Source organism: Podarcis melisellensis, assembly GCF_964234715.1.
Source record: "Podarcis melisellensis genome assembly, chromosome: 14".
Classification (NCBI taxonomy): Eukaryota; Metazoa; Chordata; class Lepidosauria; order Squamata; family Lacertidae; genus Podarcis; species Podarcis melisellensis.
In genome coordinates this window covers 49,801,617-49,823,000 of record NC_138546.1, presented here as the reverse complement: position 1 = coordinate 49,823,000, position 21,384 = coordinate 49,801,617, and the positions used below count along the sequence as shown (strand labels likewise).

Sequence of the window (21,384 nt, the reverse complement as noted above, 5' to 3'; positions counted from 1 at the left end):
CGGCCCTCATACCGGTGCAGGGTGATGTATTGATACAGGTATACCCAGGTCTACCAAAGAATAAAACAAGTACTGTAGCAGAAATTCATAAAACTGCTGCAATTCCTTCAAAAACCCCAAAGGCCTTTTAAATAAGGTTGTTTTACCACTTTTATAAAATCAAGAATGAGCACGTGACCTCCAAGTAACACACTACAGAAAAGACCTCAGACATAAATAATACCCAACGTCTGAAAACAGGCATAAAGAGCAAAATGTCATCTGAAGAGCTAATGGCATGAGAGGGGCATGGGAGAGGTTTTGGGTAGTGCCCCCACTTCCAAGAGTCACACTAACAAGGTACGGTAGCCTAGCGCAGAAGGCTCTATCGCAAAGTGAGGGAAAAGTTGAAAAGCAGCCTAGAAAGATCAGTGGACATGACTCCCATGTATCCTAAACTCCAGTTCTCTCCAAGTGATTCTGTCGCTCTTGCTCTTGTTTGTTGTAGCTTTTTTAAGTAATAAATCTCCAAAATCTGTTTTATTCCCAACTTGTCAACTTACTCTTTTTTTGGCCAAAATTCATGCTCTTTCATATTTTGCTCATATGACTTCCTAATTTTAAAGGAAGCCCTCTTACCTTTTACAGCTTCCTTCATTCTGTTCGTTAACCAAACTGGCATCCTCTTATAATTGTTCAAACCTTTTCCAGCAATTCATTTAAGCTTTTATTACAGTGGTTTTAAAATGCTTTCAAGGATCCTAAAAGAATTGATGCTCATCACTCTCAGTTTTCATATTCCCTCATTTTTAAAATCATTTCCTCTGGTATAAAGGGCAACAAAACACATTTTATATCAAATAATAACTTTAACCACCCCACCCCTACCACAAAATGTGATGGCAATAAGTAGCTTATATTAAAAGGGAACTGCATTAACCCATGGAGGAAAAGGCTATCAATGGCTACTATGCAGGTTGGCTAGGTGTTATTTTCAGAATCAGAAGCAGCATACTAGTCGTTGGTGAGCAGGGACAGAGGGAACAGAATGATGGGCTAGACTGGTCTTATTCAGCAAAACTCCTTTTCTGTTCTTAAGGTGACATTATGTCAACAAACATGCAGTGTTAATATATCATTTGTTTTGAAAATAGTTTTATTTTTGAAGTTTTCCATAAAAAGTGGCACAGATTGGGATATAAGACAATTGCTAGCTGGGCTAATCAATTTCACCAATCCACTGACATTAATGAGACTGAATGGCTGTGGCAAGAACAGAAATGGCTGCAGATCTACATCTGTGATTGTCCGGTTCATATATAACATTTCACTTCCCATGCATCTGTGTCCATGCCCAAGGTCAGCTGGCACTGGACACAAGCACAAAATTATGTGAACCAGCCATTCATCACTGTGAGAAATGCTCAGAAGTAACCTGCCCTCTTTGATCAAGGGAAAGGGAGGAAGGAGGGAGGGGAAGGGGGGAGGACAAAGTCCTGAATACAGATCAGGGTGAAGTCTAATGTTTTTATAAGATATTTTAACTACATTTGAAGGCTCTCTGGTGCTTCTATTTGTATTTAGAAAGCAATATATTCAATGACCTAATTTAACAAAGCAAAGATCACAGTTGTATTTTATCACCACACTCTCAAAATCAAAAATTATGATGAATGTGAAAGTGTGAATCTCAAGAACTTCCAGACTCACCACCAGTGTGAAAACCTACCCACTACTATTAAAGGGCATTTGTAGTGAAAACGGTTTTTCTCCCAGACATACTACATTCACCCAGAAGAAGCAACTTTTTGACTAACTCCCATAGCCCTCATTTACAAAAGATATTCAATGTCCAACATGCACATGGTTCACAACTTCCTTTGCACTCACAACAATATAGACTCAATAAGACTTTGGACAATGTAGCCATGAACTGTAAGGGAGACGCAGAGATCTAAATAGAGACCATTATTTGTGGCACGATACCCCTTTCGCTTGTATTTATTATTGTTCAGATTTGTATGGCTAGTATTTTAAAGTATTTAAAACTAAAGTTATTTTAACTGGTTTGGATTTCCACACCAGAAAGGCAAACTGAATAAATTTGATTTAGTAAAAGTACTTCATGGTGTTTGTACACTCCCTTGACCTTCTTAACTATTTGCTATATAGGGAATTAATACCTGCCCTAGCCTCAAAGGGCCAACACACATCATTAGTTGAGATTGCCAATTGATTTGTTTACCATTTATGTGCAGAAGCAGCTCTCATGTGATTGTTGCAGTTCTCACAACTACAACAGTTTAGGTGTCCGATCAAAAAATCAACAGCTGCATGAAACTGTGACAAATACTAATTATTCTTAAAAACTTGTATCTGAAAGTCTTCAATGCCTGTTTTTCTTTATCCTCCTTACACGATTCATTAACATTTTGGTTAAAAAATTATTGTAATTATATTTATTTGCGGAAATTAAGACTAAAGTAATAGCTTCCTTGATCTTCAAAAATACTGTTTGATATTCAAAGCATGGCTTAGTTTTACTTGAATTTTTAAAAAACCTAGGAAAGACTTTTGTGTTCAATTATTTAAAAATGAACACATCTGAGTAAATCATGAACACATGTATTTTTTTTAATCAGTGGTATAACAACTTTATGTTCAACAACAACAAAGTTGCTAGAGCTCTTGTTGCTCAACAAGGGGTATATGGGGTGTTGGGGGAGGGGTAGCACCTCTGGTGGGCTCCTTCTGGGGTCGTTTGCCCAGCTTTGATCCCCACCCTGCACTGCCAGCCTGCAAGAGTGGCCACAATCCCAGGAATGGCTTTGATTGGCCAGTTAAACCAGGTGTGGGCAGCTGAAGGGACTCAAACCCTCTGTGAGTTAGGAACTTCCCTTGCATGTGAAGACAGGCTCCAGTGGATGGACTGGATGAGCCCAAGAGTAGGTCAAGAAGGCAGTTTCTGCACATTAGGGCTGGGCGTTGTATCAATACATTGTCCAAATCTGTTTGAAATCCAAACCGTGGTAACAGTTTCATAATATTCAACATGGCGATACATCCTGAGTCACTATGTACATGTGTGCTACACAAAAAATCATGATCTGGTGGAAAATGTGGATCCGGTCATCACTTCTCCCATAATTCCTGCCACCCCTGTTGCTCTGTACTATAAAATACAGTGGTACCTCTAGTTATGAACTTAATTCATTCCAGAGGTCCGTTCTTAACCTGAAACTAGAGGCGTGCTTTCGCTAATGGGGCCTCTTCCTGCCGCTGCACCGCCAGCACACCATTTCTGTTCTCATCCTGGGGCAAAGTTCTCAACTCGAGGTAACTCTTCCAGGTTAGCAGAGTTTGTAACCTGAAGCGTTTGTAACCTGAAGCGTTTGTAACCTAAGGCGTTTGTAACTCAAGGTACCACTGTAATAGTTGCAGCAGCATGTTAAAGGTAAGAAAAAATGTTTCATTTTTAGACCCCTAAATAGCCAGGATATTACCCTGTTTTCCTCTACATATTTCTATCATGATACACTGGTATATTGCAATGCTTAACTCGGGCATAGGCAAACTCAGCCCTCCAGGTGGTCCTGTTAGCTAGGGATGATGGGCATTGTAGTCCCTAAACATCTGGGGGGCCGAGTTTGCCTATGCCTGGTTTAACTGGTGATATATCACAATGTTGAAAGCCAGACATTGCTCAGCCCTGCTGCATGTGCTATAGAGCAAAGTGAGGGCAGATGCGGCTCGTCGCCCTGGGAAAGTAGCCCATCTAGGAAAAGAAAAACTATTATCCAAAACATCCACTGCTTTGTGGGATATCTTTGGGAGAAGAAATAGCTCAACACAAATCCAATCCCTAAGGGGGTTGGGTGGCGCCCTGCATGCCGCCTTCCAGGCACTCCTGCACAGCTAGTGCCAAACATCTTGCTCTGCTTTCCTACGGACCACAGCAGGGAGGACCCTTGTCCTCTGGCCAGCCCAGCACCGCCACACACACCACCCAGGCCTGGATGCTGGGGAGGGCACTTGGGGGTTGCTAACCCAGCAATTTGACTTCACCCCCAGAGGTGGACTCCGCTGTCTCTCGACCTAAGCCTGCGTGTGTAACAAAAAGACTGCTTTTAAAAAATAAACAAGTAAAGCCTCACCACAATAACAATAATAATAATAATAATTATTATTATTATTATTATTATTATTATTATTATTAATTAAATTTATATACTACCCTTCATCAAAAGAATAAAATAGTACAGTGTATCTCCAATACTGCAGTGCATCCTTATCAGGGTAGGCTTCTATACCCTAGATTCCTCTCTTGTTTTCTATGTGCAGCTCTCACTTCTACCACATGGAAGGAAAAAATTGGGTCTAAATAAACTGGAAGTTGGTAAGGGAGTGTGTGCCTAAGAAAGACTAAGGGCAGCTGAGCCATGGGATTTCTAAAGCATCTACTGTATGATGAAAAGGAGGAAGAAAGGATGAACCAACCTCCTTGACCCCCTAGTACCTTGAAGGTAGCCTGGTGATTAGCATTAAGGTCTGGGGTTCATAACATGAGATTTAAAAACTCTACCCTGGACTGGCTGTTATAGGCTGGGGATACACTTGCAACATTTTATTGTAGGTCTGCATCTTTGTGTCTTGCAGTCAGCACTCAAAATTAACCAGTCGCCAAAATGAACCAGTTAGAATCATAGAATCATAAAGTTGGAAGAGACCACAAGGGCCATCGAGTCCAACCCCCTGCCAAGCAGGAAACCCCATCAGAGCACTCCTGACATATGGTTGTCAAGCCTCTGCTTAAAGACCTCCAAAGAAGGAGACTCCACCACACTCCTTGGCAGCAAATTCCACTGTCAAACAGCTCTTACTGTCAGGAAGTTCTTCCTAATGTTTAGGTGGAATCTTCTTTCTTGTAGTTTGGATCCATTACTCCGTGTCCGCTTCTCTGGAGCAGCAGAAAACAACCTTTCTCCCTCCTCTATGTGACATCCTTTTATATATTTGAACATGGCTATCATATCACCCCTTAACCTCCTCTTCTCCAGGCTTAAACATGCCCAGCTCCCTTAGCCATTCCTCATAAGGCATCGTTTCCAGGCCTTTGACCATTTTGGTTGCCCTCCTCTGGACACGTTCCAGTTTGTCAGTGTCCTTCTTGAACTGTGGTGCCCAGAACTGGACACAGTACTCCAGGTGAGGTCTGACCAGAGCAGAATACAGTGGCACTATTACTTCCCTTGATCTAGATGCTATACTCCTATTGATGCAGCCCAGAATTGCATTGGCTTTTTTAGCTGCCGCGTCACACTGTTGGCTCATGTCAAGTTTGTGGTCAACCAAGACTCCTAGATCCTTTTCACATGTACTGCTCTCAAGCCAGGTGTCACCCACCTTGTATTTGTGCCTCTCTTTTTTTTTGCCAGTCATGACTCAGTTGCCAGTCATGACTCAGTTGCCAGTCATGACTCAGTTGCCAGTCATGACTCAGAACCGCCCTCTTGAGACCAAATTGAGATTTCCAGTCACATGGTTTGCAATAGAGATCTCCTCTGGCTGGGCAGGAGAGCCAAAGGCTCCCTTTCCACAGGCTCTCTCCTGTTGATTTGCTGAAGAGGGAACATTTCCATTGTTGTACAATTTGCAAACAAATGGTTTGCAAACTGGGAAGAGTTAAATGGATTGCTTCTCTCTTGCAGGAGGGGAGGGGGCAGGGAGCACCCTGCTTTTCAGCTCTCCCCTTAAAGAGCAATCTGTGCAGGTAGTATGCAAGCAAATGGATTGCTTCTCTCTTGCGGGGTGGGGGGAGCAGGAGGGGAGATAAGGCTGTTCAAAGAGAAAATTATAGTTTTGCAGTGTGGGAAACAAGCTCTAAACTGGCGCACATGCTATAAAATTGAATCTTTGAGAAACAGAAGAAAGGGGGATATAATTGTATGATCTTTTAAGTGCAAGGGATGCCAGGATGATCTATCAACATTTTATAATTCAAATTACAAGTGGTCAGTATTACTTACATTTCTTTACTGGAAGTGAAAAATGAAATAAAGAAGTGCCTCTTCTTAAGGAAACTCCATTTCTTTTATGTCAGAAGAAATGATATGCTAGGGTTTGTATCAACCACCTATGAGGATTTTCATGCTAAATCCTAGTTATCAATATAAAAGGGTCGCTTTAAAAAACAACAACGTGCAAAGATTTCCCAAAGATTTCCTCCCATCCACACTTATTGAGTTAACACACTACAGCTGCAATGGTAATTTGGGGTGGGGGCAAACCTTCAAAGAAACCAAGGATTTTGAAATGGTGGAGCATTACCCTTCTTTTTAAAAGATTTGCAGGAGTGTTCCTGTACCATTTACAGCAGTGGTGGCCAAACTTGGCCCTCCAGATGTTTTGAGACTACAACTCCCATCATCCCTAGCTAACAGAACCAGTGGTCAGGGATGATGGGAATTGTAGTCCCAAAACATCTGGAGGGCTGAGTTTGGCCACCACTGATTTACAGGGAAGGGCCTTGCTTTACAGAAACAAAAACATTTGCATTTTGCAAATAATCATGTGGGCATGAGTGGACACAGTGAGACAGTGTCCCTCACTGACAGCTCCACCTATCAGAGAAGCTGCGACTCTACAAAATGTAGAAGAAAAAAGGTTTACCTCAGTGAGAGCCAGTGTCATGTAGTGGTTAGAGTGTTTGTAGGTCTACGACCTGGGAGACCTGGGTTCAAATCCTTACTCAGCCATGGAGTTCACTGGGTGCTACTGCCCTATACATGCCTAAATTTAAGTTCCACTGTATAACCTGTTTTGGTATGGCTGGTTTCAACCCTCCAAATACCACAAATTGCAAAAAAACAACAACAAAAAACAACCCAACCCAAATAAATTCTCTATGCGAAGTTGTTCACAAATTTATAAAAATACAGGTTTTTGAAAACATCCTGCTCTAATTAAGTAAAAGAGGCTTGGTTTTTACTTTTGCTAGAATGAAACTGCAGTCACATCTCTTCTGGACTGCTTTTCCACTTGATTGCTTCTTTGTTCTAAAATAACTTGTCTTTTGTGCACAGCGTTTATTCCATCTTCAGTTAAATCCCACACCTTTTCTTCATTTGCTTTTCTAATTGAGTAAAAAATATATATGCCTAGCCATATCATTGTGGCAACTGAAACCTAGGTTTAAGATGCCATTTGGCACCTAGCTTTTATATCTCAGTTTCTAACATTACTTGCAGTGCAATCCTATTCCAGGTAAAAGTGTATAGGATTGCAGCCTTCAACTGCTTAGTTTGGCCCTTAACATTTAAGTGGAAGGTTCAGAGAAGTCTCCCTTAAGAATTAAATCTGAAACACATAAAACATAAGATGTGATTTTTAAATCTGCTTAAATTCTCAGGGTTTCGCAATATTATTCACCTTCTGAAATAAATCAAAGTTCCTGAGGAACACTTATAGCCTATCCCAGGTAAACTAACATTAACAGGGCCTTTTCATTTTTCAGGGAAGTTGAATTACTAAGCTATAATTTTGAAAAACATGGCCATCTGACCCATGTGTTCTTGATCAGGGTGGGGATTATCTAGAGCTGACGATAAACAATAACAAAAAATAGGTTGTTTTTTTTAAAAAAAAAACTCTCTTATTTTTCAATCATATTTTTATTCTGCATTTCCATTCAGAGTAGAATGTTGAAATGCATTGCATTCTAAAAGCACGCACATATACACTAAAAACCAAATACAGTACCATTGTGTCTTGTGCAGGGGTTACAACTCGGGGATGGTCCGTATACGCAAAAACATGTATACTGAAACCTTGGAATCGCCCTGTGTGACCATCCTTACCTTTCTGGAGCCGTGTGCTGAGCGGACCTTGCTCCCTAAGGAAGGCAGATCTCACAGTGTCATCCATGTCCCTAAGAGATCTCGCAAAACCCTCCAAGATCCTCGGAAGCAAACCTGAGAACTTAAAAGCTCTTTCTGTGTTAAAAGAACCCTGAGCAAAAGGAGCTTTTAAGCTTTCTGTGCATTTAATTTGTGTGATTTCAACCGGACAGATTTCATTCATATAAAGTTGAAATCACATGTGTTAAATGTGCGTAAATTGCAATTGTACTGTAAATCCAATACGCAAATTCATCTCATCAGGGACAGATAAAGTCTCAATGTAAATCATCACAATTATTTTCATCACATGGGTGGGGCATATTCATTAAAACAAACAACTATGAGATAATTAGAAAATTCTCAACTTGTGACATGCTTTCTCCACTGGCAATGATCATATAGACTCACCCTAGGATTGGGTGAAAAGGAGCAGCTGTTGGACAAGCTGTTGCTACTACTGTATATCCTCTGTACCTGGTGTTTTCCTTTTGTCTGCTTTGACCAGTTATGTTACAATCACTCTTTATTTCCTTCCAGTTGTAATATCAACTATTTAATTAACAACACACACACATCCCACGATGACTGCATTTGCTAACTCCAATATTCTGATGGCCCCTGGAGACAGATACTGCAGGAAAGGAAATGAGTAGAGTTCCCCAAACACTAGCAAATGGGAAAGTATTTTTCAAAATTCCATCCTATAGACAATTTTCATCACAGAACAGAGCAATGAAAGGCATTCACTACAACTGAAAATTAAAGTAAACACAAAACACTTTAAGCAGGAAGAATTGCGGACCTCAGTAAGTACAGTCATTTCCCAAAGGCCTCCCTTATGAAGGAAGGAACTATGAGGTACTACACTTAAATGAGATGCACATTAGTTAGGCAGACTCCCTGTAGCAAAAAGTGCCCTCTCTCCTTCCCTTGAATGAAGCAACAGAATAGCTTTCCCAAGGTGTCTAGAGAGAGCTCCATGAGGCAATGCTGCTTTCTTTAAGAACTTTGGTACATTCCATTCCAAATCTCTTTCAACTAACACTATTTCCTTTCAGCAACTTGCACTACACTATTTTGTACGCTACATTTTAAAAAAAAGATTAAATGACACTTTTACTGTTTAAACAGCATAACCAGGTAAATGGTGCTTTATAAAGTTGCATAAACAAAAAAAGAAAAAGACAAGATCCCTGCCCCAAAAGGTTTGCTAATAAAGCACAAGAGGCTTCTAAATAAAAAGACATTTCTTGAGATCTTAGCAATCTAAGGGTTCTAGGGTTTGCCAACTAACATCTGCACGACCACAGGTTCCTCATCCCTGCTCTGCTAAAATTTATTTACTTAAATCTATTTTTAAACTAAGGGACACGGGGGTGCTGTGGTCTAAACCACTGTGCGGCTTGGACTTGCCGATCGGAAGGTTGGCAGTTCAAATCCCCGCGACGGGGTAAGGTCCCGTTGCTCAGTCTCTGCTCCTGCCAACCTAGCAGTTCGAAAGCACTTCAAAGTGCAAGTAGATAAATAGGTACCGCTCTGGCGGGAAGGTAAATGGCGTTTCTGTGCGCTGCTCTGATTCGCCAGAAGCAGCTTAGGCATGCTGGCCACATGACCTGGGAAAAATGTCTGTGGACAAACGCTGGCTCCGTTTGCAACTGGACTTAACTGTCAGGGATCCTTTACCTTTACCCTTTTATTTTTAAGCTACTGATTTAAACATTTCCAAGCAGTGTTCAAACAATAGAAATCAACATAAACACAGTAAAGTATCATAAAACCGTTAAAAACAGAATTCTAGTGATAATCCTAGGAATCAGGGAAACTGCACAAAAAGATACAGTATTATAAGACCTCTGAAGCAAACAACTGATAATATTTCACATATGGCAGAGGGAAAGGCATTCTGAAGTGCAAGGATAAAAGCAGAAAATGCTGATAATTGGTAAGATGCTCTGTTTGAGTGGAGCAGCACTCCCCCTGGATGGAGCAGGTTTACCGTTTGTGGGCACTGATGAAGAGTCGTCATTGGAGGTCTAGGTGGCAGGTAGAGCCTTTCACTAGGTAGACCCATTCCTGGACTGTGAGATCCTGCTAGCTGAAATCCATACTTCAGTGACCTCATGTTTGGATTATTGCAATGTGCTCCACATGGAGCTACACTTGAAAATGGCCCAGAACCAGCAACTATGACAGAATGTGGCTGCCAAGTTATGAACTGGTTCAATGAGGTAGGCTCACCTTGCAACGTTCTGCAACAGCTGCCTGTATGCTACTAGGCTTGATATAAGTGTCAACGGTGGTTTGCAAAATGATATACAGCTTGGGCCCCAAATATCTGCAGGAGCACCTCCTCCACTACCAACCAATTCAAAACCTAAGGGGGTGGGGGCTCTGCTGGCATTCCCCACCAAGTCTGGGGTTGAAGGGATGTATAGAAAAGCTTTATCTGTTTTAGGGACCCAACTCTGGAAGGATCCACATTTAGAAGTGTATCTGTCCCACACACAGTTAGGTTTCATACACCAACTGAAAACATTGTTATTTGCTCAGGCTGCCACAATCTGATACATAAGTGGATGGCTCCTCATCAGCAACTTACAAATATTTGTTTTAAATGAGGAATTAAAATTCTTAAAGGTGCTGTTTTGTTTTATATAATTTTAGTTTACTGTATTGTATAAAACATTTTGTATATTTTATATGATTGATGTTCATTGTCCTTGACTCATTTTAAGGACAGCAAACAAATAAAATAAAGTAAAAGTGCACTTTGCTCCTCGCCCACTCTTTTCACCAGTGTGCCAGGAGCTATAGCAGCATGCAAACCAACATTCCTTACTTGCTTGTCTTCCAACAATCCTTGAATTAACATTGTGGTTTGTTAGCAGACAAACCATGAATGCTGCTTCACTCTTAGCAAGCCAGTCTCTGATCTCCTTCTCGGTGGGCTGAAATGGAAGCAAAGCATGGTCTTGTTCAAATTAAAACAGAGTTTAATTAAGCTGTGGTTCAATATGACATGACCAATATCTCAATCTAAAAAGTCTTTTAAAAATTGAAAAAAAGAAGGGAAGCCGCAGCCTTAAATTATGAAAGATTCACTGACCAAGTTCCAATCTTCCTCCTTAATAAAATACAGATTGCTGCTTTCGCTGCTTTCTACCAGCTCTTTTGAAGAATGAATTTTAAAACCACTGATTTTTCGTTCTAAAGCATTAATTCATTTTACTTAAGGCAACACAGTAAAGCAAATTCTTAATAAAGTGAGGCATTCAGTAAGATGGAAAAATTAAAAATTCCCCCATCCAGCACCATTCAGATGCAGATTGAACCGCAGGCCTAAAAGTACAATAAGGTTATTACACACAATATAACGTATTTTTAAAAATTCTTATACTATATACTTGCAACTCCATCACTAAACATTTGCACTGGATAAACCATCTACAACTACACATATTTTGTGATGTGCTACCATAACTGTGGGTGAGAACCTAGGAAGAGCCCTGACCAACCAGATATTGGAAGCTTACAAGTAGGATGCCGTGGCATTCTGCCCACTTGTGAGTCCTACTTGAGTATACAACTGGTATACAGAGGCATACGACCTCCACTAGTGGAGAGAGAACATATTCAGCATAGCTAGTAGAATCATAGAATGGTAGAGTTGCAAGGGACCCCAGTGCAGGAATCTCAGCTAAAGCCTCCATGACACAGGGCCATCCAAACTTTGCTTTAAAACCTCCAGTGAAGGAGAGTGCACAAACTCCCAAGGGAGTCCATTCCACTGTCGAACAGCTCTTACTGTCAGAAAGTTCTTTCTGATGTTTGGTCAGAATCTCCTGTCCTATAACTTGAAGCAGAAGACAAGCTTGTTCCCTCTTCCATGTGGCAGCCCTTCAGATAAGGATGGCTATTGTATCTCCTCTCAGTCTCCTTTTTTCCAGGCTAAACATACCCCGTTCCTTCAACTGTTCCTCGTATGGCTTGGTTTCCAGACCCTTGATCCTCTTGGTCACCCTCCTCTGCACACGTTCCAACTTCTCTATATTCTTCTTGTCCATATTCTTCTTAAACTGTGGTCTGACCAAGGAGGAATGGAGCAGTACTAATACTTCCCTTGATTGTAGTTCTTGATAGCCGTATTTATTATTTGATTATTTGTTCTGTGTATTAAATTTATATCCCACTCTTCCCCCCAAAAGGATTCCAGAGTAGCAAACACACAAGCAGCAAAACAAAACATCTTAAAGAAACTAAAAACAATTCCAATACAGATGCATACTGGAAAATATCTCCCATTACAGTGGTACCTCGGGTTACATACACTTCAGGTTACAGACGCTTCAGGTTACAGACTCCACTAACCCAGAAATATTACCTCGGGTTAAGAACTTTGCTTCAGGATGAGAACAGAAATCACACGGCGGCAGCAGCAGGAGGCCCCATTAGCCAAAGTGGTGCTTCAGGTTAAGAACAGTTTCAGGTTAAGAACAGACCTCCAGAAGGAATTAAGTACGTAACCAGAGGTACCACTGTATAAGGCTTGTTGAAAGAGGAAGGCCTTCAGCAGGTGCTGAAAAGGCAACGAAGGCAGCACCTATCTAATATTTAACAGGAGGGAACTCCAAAGGGGAGGTTATAGAGCACTAAAGACTTGATTCCTATATTGTGCACAAGGGACCTCCTGAGAAGATGGCATTTGCAAGAGACCCTGATCCTCCATTAATTTGTCTAAAGCCATCCAAGTTGGTGACCATCACTAAATCACGTGGCAGCAAATTACACAAAGTATGTACTGTGTGAAGAAGTACTTTATTTTCTTCTTCTTTGGATGGCCCTGTGTTCTAGTGTGATGAGAGAAAGAGAAAAACTTCTCTATATCCATTTCTCCACACCAGGAATAATCTTATGCCCCTCCTTTATGTCTCCTTTTACTTCCCTGTTCTCTAAACCAAATGTTATCACATATCCTCATAGGAGAGTTGCTCCCAGCCCATGATAATTCTTGTTACCCTCTTCAGAAACTTTTCCAGCTCCACAATATCCTTTATGAGGTGAGGTAACCAGAACTATGTTCTGTATTTGAAATGTGGCTGTATAACAGGATTGTGATAAGAAAAGGAATATACTGCTTTCCTAATTATGCCTAAGAGGGAATTCAGAGCTGGGTCAACTTCATGATTGAGCTATCCATTATGACCTCAAGCTCTTGTTCCTCTTCATTCGCCATGGGCATCCCAATGGGCATCACTTTACATTTGCTTACACTGAATTTCATTTGCCATTTTACTGCTGGGCCTCTACACAATCCCTTTTTGCATTAAACACTCTGAACAATTTTGTATCAGTAGCAAGCTTGGTTATCTTGCTGCTTACCCTAACTCTAGGTCATTTATGCACAGGTTAAAAACCATAAGTCCCAATATCAATCTTTGAAGGATTCCATTTTCAACATTTCTCCATTGGGAGAACTTTCCATTGAGTTCTACACTCTGCTTCTCCGTTTATCCCACGACTGCTAAGCTTACACAGGAGTCTGGTGAGGTACTTCAGTCTTAGGATCAGCCTCCAAATAGAAAAAAGCCTGTGAGGTCATTATTGCTCCAATTTCACCATTCAGAAAAGCACTAGGGATGGAATATTTATGGCTGGAGTTGAAAGTAAGCCCAGCTTTCTTATACTATAATTTATCCACTCAGGTCTGGCTGAAGAGGGACTGGAAGAGAGATCTTTCCATTACTACATAATGAAAGGGCATACCGTATGTAAAGGAATGCTCTCACCTATTCAAACCTCCCAAGGATGTGTTGGAGAGTGCCAGCCAGTGTTCACAATTAGCTGGGCACGATTTGCAACTGCCGTGGGTCCAACTGCATCCTGGAGATACCTGGATGCCAGGTTGGCAATGGGCATCTCCACCTGGCTGGCCCCTCTTCTTTCTTAAGCAGGTAAGCAGAAGCGCTTATTTATATCCCACCTTTTCCTCCAAAGAATACATGGTTCTCTTCCCTCCTCAGTTAATCTCTACAATGACCCTGTGAGGTAGGTTAAGAAGTTGTGACTGGCCCAGTGAGCTTCATGACTGAGTGGAGATTTGAACCCTCATCTCCCAGGTCCTAGTCCAACACTCTAACCACACTGGCTTCTGCTATGGGACAGCTCTATAAATTAAGTAGATAAATAAATATGGGGAAAGCAAAATGTCACTTAGAGAAGCATCTGAAATATTTTCCTTGAAGCTAGAATTTGTTTTATTTGGGATTGTTTTATTTGATTTTTAATGTGTTGGTATAGAAATGAAATGAAAAATAATAATTATAACAATAAGGCTCATTGTGGGGGGAAATGGCACCTCCTTCTGTGGCAACCGTAACCTAGGTTTATGGTGCCATTTGGCAGTTACCTTATATATTTGAGTTTCTAACACTGGCCACAGCTCCAGACTCCTTCCATATGAAAGCTTAAATGTTATAAGCAGAGACACAAAGAGCTAAGAGGGGGTGTCATGAGACTATACTTTCTATGAAATACAACTGTGATTTCTAATGGACTTTGCTTGCTTCATAACAGTCATCACTGCAGACCATTAAAGCCATATCAATAACTGAAAATGTGTCATTTAAAACAAAAACAAAATTATTAATGTAATATCTGAGAAAATGTTTATCTCTACCACAGTTTGAAAGTTTATTTCATACCACTAGACTGAAAAATGAAGATACAACTTCCTTCTGTCTGACACCCAAACATGTTGGTGAGAATCAGTCCTATTGGTCTAACGAAAACAAATACAAATGATAAAATACAGATTTCCCCTCAACTTATTTTCTTAGGCTGCAATCCGACAACCTACCTCAGAGTAAGCACCACCGAATTCAATGGGATGTACATGCTCCTTAAAACAAATACCTGTAACATATAAAAGCCTTCTGACAGACTGAATTAAATGCCTCCATTGCAACTCAGTGTATCTCCTTCTTGGCCCAAATATCCTAGCCAAAGGACAGATACATGAATATTGTCCGACATAAACAGACAGCAGAAGTACAATCATAAAGCACTCCTACACCTTTACTCAGAAGCAAGTCTCAATGAGTTTAATGGAGCTTACTCTGAAGTAAGCAGGTACAGGATTATAGGCATGATGTGCATGACACGAATAGACAGCACTGCAAATGAAGAACAAGACAAAACAGAAAGACACATATTACACTTAGAGATACATACAGTGGTACCTCAGGTTACATACGCTTCAGGTTACAGCCTCCGCTAACCCAGAAATAGTACCTCGGGTTAAGAACTTTGCTTCAGAAATCGTGCTCTGGCAGCATGGCAGCAGCAGGAGGCCCCATGAGCTAAAGTGGTGCTTCAGGTTAAGAACAGTTTCAGGTTAAGAACGGACCTTCGGAACGAATCAAGTACTTACCCCAAGGTACCACTGTACTTCCATTACAGTGCAAAATACTTATGCACGTGGAGGTCAAATTCTGATCTCATTACTAAAAAAATATTAAGGAACAATATGATCAATTTGCACTGAAAATAATTTTAAAAATCAAAAGAGCAAGTAACATTTTTTCTCGTCTGCTATATTTTTAGACTCAAGAATAATAAGATTTCTTGTTCCTCTTCCTGATACCCCTGTTTTAACAGAGTGGGAAATGAGCCTGAGAGGCACCTTGACACCCAGTAATGAGCCAGGACCCAATTCATATCCTCCAGGAAAAAAGCCAAACAACTATATTCACTGGCCTACCAGAAGCATCTCACAAGCGTCAAGAGAGAGAAAAAGAATTGAGAGTCCTCTACACTGGACAATTGCCCACCATACCTTATCTGGAATCTGGCCTTTTGCTAGAGAGACATTATCTGTATACATTAACAAATATTAGACATGAATAATTCTAGATTGAGTGCAAAACAAGCAAACATTTAAGTACCAGCTTATTTAAGAGTTATATAAAATTTCAAGATATAAAAACAAATGAGTTCTCATTTAGAACGGACCTACTTTTTTTCATATTGCTAGGGTGAAAGAATGCTAGGCTCCGTCAACAGCTAGCTGGTTAAAACCAATCATGTCTTAAGTTGTTTCATGCAGAACTACCCAGACCATTCCAAATATCCATTCCATAATTTAAGCATTCTGAAATACCTTTTTAAAGAGATATATTAATTTTGTTCTAATTTGTTGGCTATTTGCATTTAATTGTATGCCACAGGCCCAGGTTAAGTGTTGCTAATTACTGCACTGTTGTGGGGGAGGGGGAGAAAGAAGAGGCTGATGAAGACACAAGAGTTTGTTACCAGATGACATCATCGGCCCTGGCCAAATCTGAAGGGTCAAGTGACAACATCTTTTCCCACACTCTGTTGCCAGAGTACCACTGAAGACCAAAGAGCCCAATACCATTTCTGTAGCAAATAGAACCATATTCCTTTTCTGTGAAGCCACATATCCTCTTGTGGCGTTACTATGGCATGTGGTGGGAAGCTACGGCACAGGCTGCCCCCCCCAACCTTCGGCTTCAGAAGGGTCTCCATAGAAACATCTACAGGTGTGACATTTCTGCAGTGATCCAGTGGCACTTTCAAAGAAATCCTAATCATGCCAAAGCACACATGCACACAAAACCAAAAACCCAGTTTCCCTCTTAGCTGCTGTTGCAGATGCATCACGTTCGACAGGCCCATGATAGCTCATTGCACTCTGCTCCCCTGTTCAGAACTGTCAGGTGCTTATTCACTCTGATCCTTGCCAGGTCGCCTTTTGCAGGCAGCAGAGGGAGGCAGAGGAAGAGAACAGGATACAACCCAGGTGCATATGTGGATGGGGACCCACAAACAAGCGCAACGGTCGTGCAGGCAACTAGCAGCAGGATGGCCTAGCAGCCTTTCTTTGCCAGTGGGCCCCCCCCGTCACCTCCACTATACGGAGGGTCTTCTCAAATGCTGGGGAGCCATGATCAGTCCACCAACCTACTAGATACACCCCCCCCCAACACACACCTTGGTACATCAGCCATTTACTTGCTTGCTGAAAAACCAAGCGGGGTCCAGCAGAGTCTGGCTCTTTCCCCTTACCTGCTCCTCCTCGAGCCAAGCTCCAGCATCCCGGCTCAGGAAGGCATTTCCGAGCAGCTGCGAGAGGCGGGCGGCGGGGGGGGGGAGAGAGAAAGAGAGAGAGAGACGGAGCTTCTGCAATGCAGACACTGCCTTCTTCCCCTCGCAAACCCGCCCGGCTTCTCTCTCCGCTGCCCTGACTCTCTCTCTCTCTCTCTCTCTCTCTCTCTCTCTCTCTCTCTCTCTCTCTCTCTCTCCAATAAAGGCGAGGCGAGCGAGGAGGAGGAGGAGGAGGAGAGGAAGGGAGCGGCGGCGGCCGCCGCGAAGGAGACCCCCGCGCTCGCCTCCCCCGCCGGGCGGCTGCAGCTGCTGCTGGGCTCGGCCGCGAAGGCAGGCAGGCAGGCCGGCCGGCGGGGGCGACCCGGGAGGCTGCGCCCGAGGGGAGGAGACGCGCCGCCGCCGCCGCCGCCGCCCAGTCGCCTGCCTCCAGCCCCAGGGAGGGCAGAAGCCGAGCAGGCGCCCCTCCTCACCTGCCGCCGCTGGCCGGCCCGTCACGACCAGGATGACGCCGGCGCCTCCGCCCCGCTCGCGACGCCGCCGCCTCCGCCTCCGCCAGCCGCCGCCTCCGTCCCCATGAAGTCGCCGCCGCCGCCGCGGCGCACCAGCCAGGCCCGGCCCACCCGCCGCCGCCGCCGCCGCCGCCGCTCCTCCTTCGCCGGCGCAAGGACGGGCGAGGCGCCCGAGGCGGCGGACACAAACTGCAAGACTGATTACTCGAGGCGGCCTACACACACAAAACGGGGGGAAAGCCATGTGATGTCATGTAAAGTGTCCACAGATAAAAAAGGGGGAAAGCTTTAAAAAAAGAAAACGGAAAAGGCAACCATTAAAATGTAATTATAGTAAGGTTACCAGATTTTTTTCAATGAATCCGGGGTCACTTTAATTATTAAATAAATCAATACTACAGGTTTGGGACGTTGATGCTGCAGCTGTGGCGGTGGCAGAGGGGCGGCCACCGCCTTGACCTCAACCGCCACATTTCCCCTTGCTCCGAGCTTCTATCTCCTTTCTCCATGAGCCTGAGCAGCCCCTGAGTTGTTGGTTCTTCGGTGGTGGTGGGGGGGAAGCGGTGTGCCGTGGGTCAGGCATGGAAGGCGGAGAAGGAGGGCCGAGAGCGGCAGCAGTGGTGAGGCTTGGGCAGGGGCGCCGACTTATAAAAAATATTGGGGGGGGGGCCCATAAAGGGGCGAGCCCCGGGCTGCCCCGACCTTAAGTGAACCTGTGAGGGATCGCCCTTTGCGGCAGCCAATTGGCTGCCGCCGTGGGCGGTGAATATTAATGATGTATCATTTTTGTGCTTCATGCTGTGGCCACAGACATGTGATCTAATGGTGAATTTGGGATGACCCAATGCAAAAATCCTGAGAATCCCTGTGGATCCATGCTTTGTAACCACGTTTTTGCACCATTGCAGCCCCAGGCAACAGTGGGTGTGTGATTTTTGGGGGGCAGGCTGTAGCCATGGACATGCTATGTGCTCTGATGGTGAATTTGGGGTGACCCAATGCAAAGATCTTGAGGATCCCTGTGGATCCATGTTTTGTAACCACGTTTTTGCACCATCTAGCCCCAGGCAACAGTGGGTGTGTGATTTTTGGGGGGCAGGCTGTAGCCATGGACATGCTATGTGATCTGTTGGTGAATTTGGGGTGACCCAATGCAAAGATCTTGAGGATCCATGTGGATCCATGCATTTTAACCACATTTTAAGTGGGGAGGGAAGGAAAAACACAGAACGGACAAGGAGCACGAGTGGGGTGTGCAGAGAAGCAGCTGGCTAAGAATGCAGGAGAGGGGTATAACGGCAGGGAGGAAAGGAAGGCAAAAGTATTCCCTCACCTACCCACCCAAGCCAGCCTGCTTGCCTGGAGGGGAGGGGCTTTCCCTGTTCTTTGTTCCCTTTGAGCAAACACAGCAAGGAAACAGAGGAGGGTGGGCAGTAAGACCCTGAGGCAGAATACAGGAAAGCAGCCGCTTCCTCTTTTCAGGTTTCCCTTCTCCGACGCGCGGTTTTCGGCTCCAGGGACCACACATTCACTCTATAACATGCACAGACATTTCCCCTTCCCTTTTAGAAGAAAAAATCTGCGTGTTATAGAGGGGAAAATATGGTAATAATTTTCTTAAATTATTGGGGGGGCAGAGCCCCCCCAAACGAATTTTTGAGGGGGCTCGGGCCCCCTCAGGCCCCATGGAGTCGGCGCCTATGGGCTTGGGCAGCGCGATGCCTCCCTTCCCAATCAGAGCAGCCCCAATCCCATTCCTACTTGCGTGCAAGCAGGAGGGGGAGGGGATCCCTCAGCTGGGAAGGGAGGCTTCCCGTTGCCTAACTGAGAGATCCCTGCCCCCTTCTGCTTGCACGCAAGCTCTGATAGGCAGCCTGAAGGGATACCTGCCATGGTGGCTCTGCTCTGCCTCCACAGTCAGAGGCAGCAATGTTTCTGAATATCAGTTGCTGGAAACCACAGGAGGGGAGAAGGTTCTTGTGCATGAATCCTGCTTGATGGTTTCCCACAGGTTATCTGGTTGGCCATTGGGAGAACTGGATGCATGCTTGCTGGTGGTGTCAGAAACCCAGGGTTTATGGCACAAAACAAGAAAAAATAAACCATTTGGCAGAGGTTTGGAGGAGATACAACAATGCTGACCACAAACTCTGAGTATGGGTGGCAGTTTGCTCCATAGTGCAGGAATTTGAACTTTGATCTTTCAGATTCCATTGTGGAGTGTCACTCCTGAAAGGTAGGAATGTTGGAGAGTGAACATTTGAAAGAAGAGAAAGGGGTTTGATGGTTCACTGTACTCTTGAGCTGCCTCCCATTCACTTTAGCAAGGTTTGGACAGGAGAACATCCCAGGGGATTGTGCCCCATGAGTGTAAATTGTTTGTTTCCAAGTTGGTCCCCATAAATGGTGCCACAAATCCACCCCCTGAGTCCAACTCACACTATCTCATGATAGGGCTATTGCTGGCAGCACACAAATTTTCTGCACACTGCCCCAGTTCTAACAGTTTTCAATGCCATGGTAAAAATTGTCCACGTGCATTTACTCATCTGGCAGACAGAGCATCTTCCAGTGCTCTTCAAATTGTATGTGCATTTGTGTAATCTGAATAGATGCAGAGGAAGTCCTAAAAGTGGCTGTGTGAATAAGCAAAATGGGAAAGAAAGAAACAGAACAAGGGGTGCCATTTAGGAAGAGTAAGGGGAACCACCCTCAAAAATGTTTTAGACCAGCTGTGATTGTTTCTCAGGAGCATCTATATCTCTGCTCAAGTCAATCATACTCCCTGTTATAAACATTGGAGGGGCTTGTGAACTACCTACGTATGAATGCCAAAGGCATGAATCCTTTTATTTAAAAACAAACAAGCAGAGGGGAGGGGGAGGCTGCTGTGTGACCTGTGTTGATAATGAGATATTAAAATGCAAATGCAACAAATGCTCTTAAAAATACACGTGCTTATGTTGCAGTTGCATCTTGAATGGATCCCTGAGTAGGTTTCCGTTAATCTTTTCTTCATACCCTTTTACTTAAACCTGGAACGGTGCTCCTGGGGATCATTCTCATGAGCTGAGAAGCAAGTCCTGACAGTAAAACCAATCTGGAAATGGCTTAAATCTGTAGTGCTGTTGTGCCACTAGTTATGAAAGCCAGCAGTTTCTGGCTGCATTTTAGGAGAAATTTCACAGGGAAGTCAGATGGTTTTCAATATTATCATCATTATTTAAAGTCTAAGGAAGGCTGTGGCCTGCTTTTCCTATACTATATGTTCATATCTGAACACCCTGGCCTACTTCAGATGCCGTGCTGGGTTTTAGCTTGTTCTTAAAGTGTTGTGTCAGGTTTGTATTATTTTAAACTTGTTTTTAATATTTGCATTAAGGTTATGTGTAGGTAAAGGCTGATTTTACTCAATATTATTATTTATGGATGGGATTTAAGCTATACTAAGCTACTTTGTGAAGTCTTTTGCCTTGGAAAGTGGGATATAAATCCAATCAAAATGACTTTATTCTCCTAGCTATTGTCCATGACAAATCTGAATCAAAAATAAATACAAGCAAAAGGTGTGTCACACCAGAAATAATGGTCTCTATTTAGATCTCTGCTCTCCCTTACAGTTCACTGCTATATTAAGTGGGATATAAGCACTTGAATGAATAAATAACTGATAGCCAGAGAAAAGAAACCATGGTGTCATAGAGCAAGATGGACCTAGTAAACTGGCACTGAAAGCTGAAGGCATCTTATTCCAGCACCATGAACAGCTCCCTAGCATTACAGGAGTCTTTCCTGTCACCAGTTGATCTTATCTGGCTTGAGGCTGGGAAGGCACTTCTTCTTAAGATATACATAGTTACTTCAACTATGAA

The 21,384-nt window shown here is 43.2% G+C and overlaps 1 protein-coding gene across 3 annotated transcripts in view; it reads right to left on the bottom strand.

Moving 5' to 3' along the window:
* Positions 1–17,080, bottom strand: part of OTUD7A (OTU deubiquitinase 7A) — a 129,923-nt gene extending 112,843 nt beyond the window's left edge. For all 3 annotated transcript variants that reach the window (XM_081887632.1, XM_081887633.1, XM_081887636.1), the window contains exon 1: positions 16,965–17,080. The gene's annotated coding sequence lies outside the window, so the exon portion shown is untranslated. The remainder of the gene's footprint in view (positions 1–16,964) is intronic.
* Positions 17,081–21,384: the final 4,304 nt, after the last annotated feature.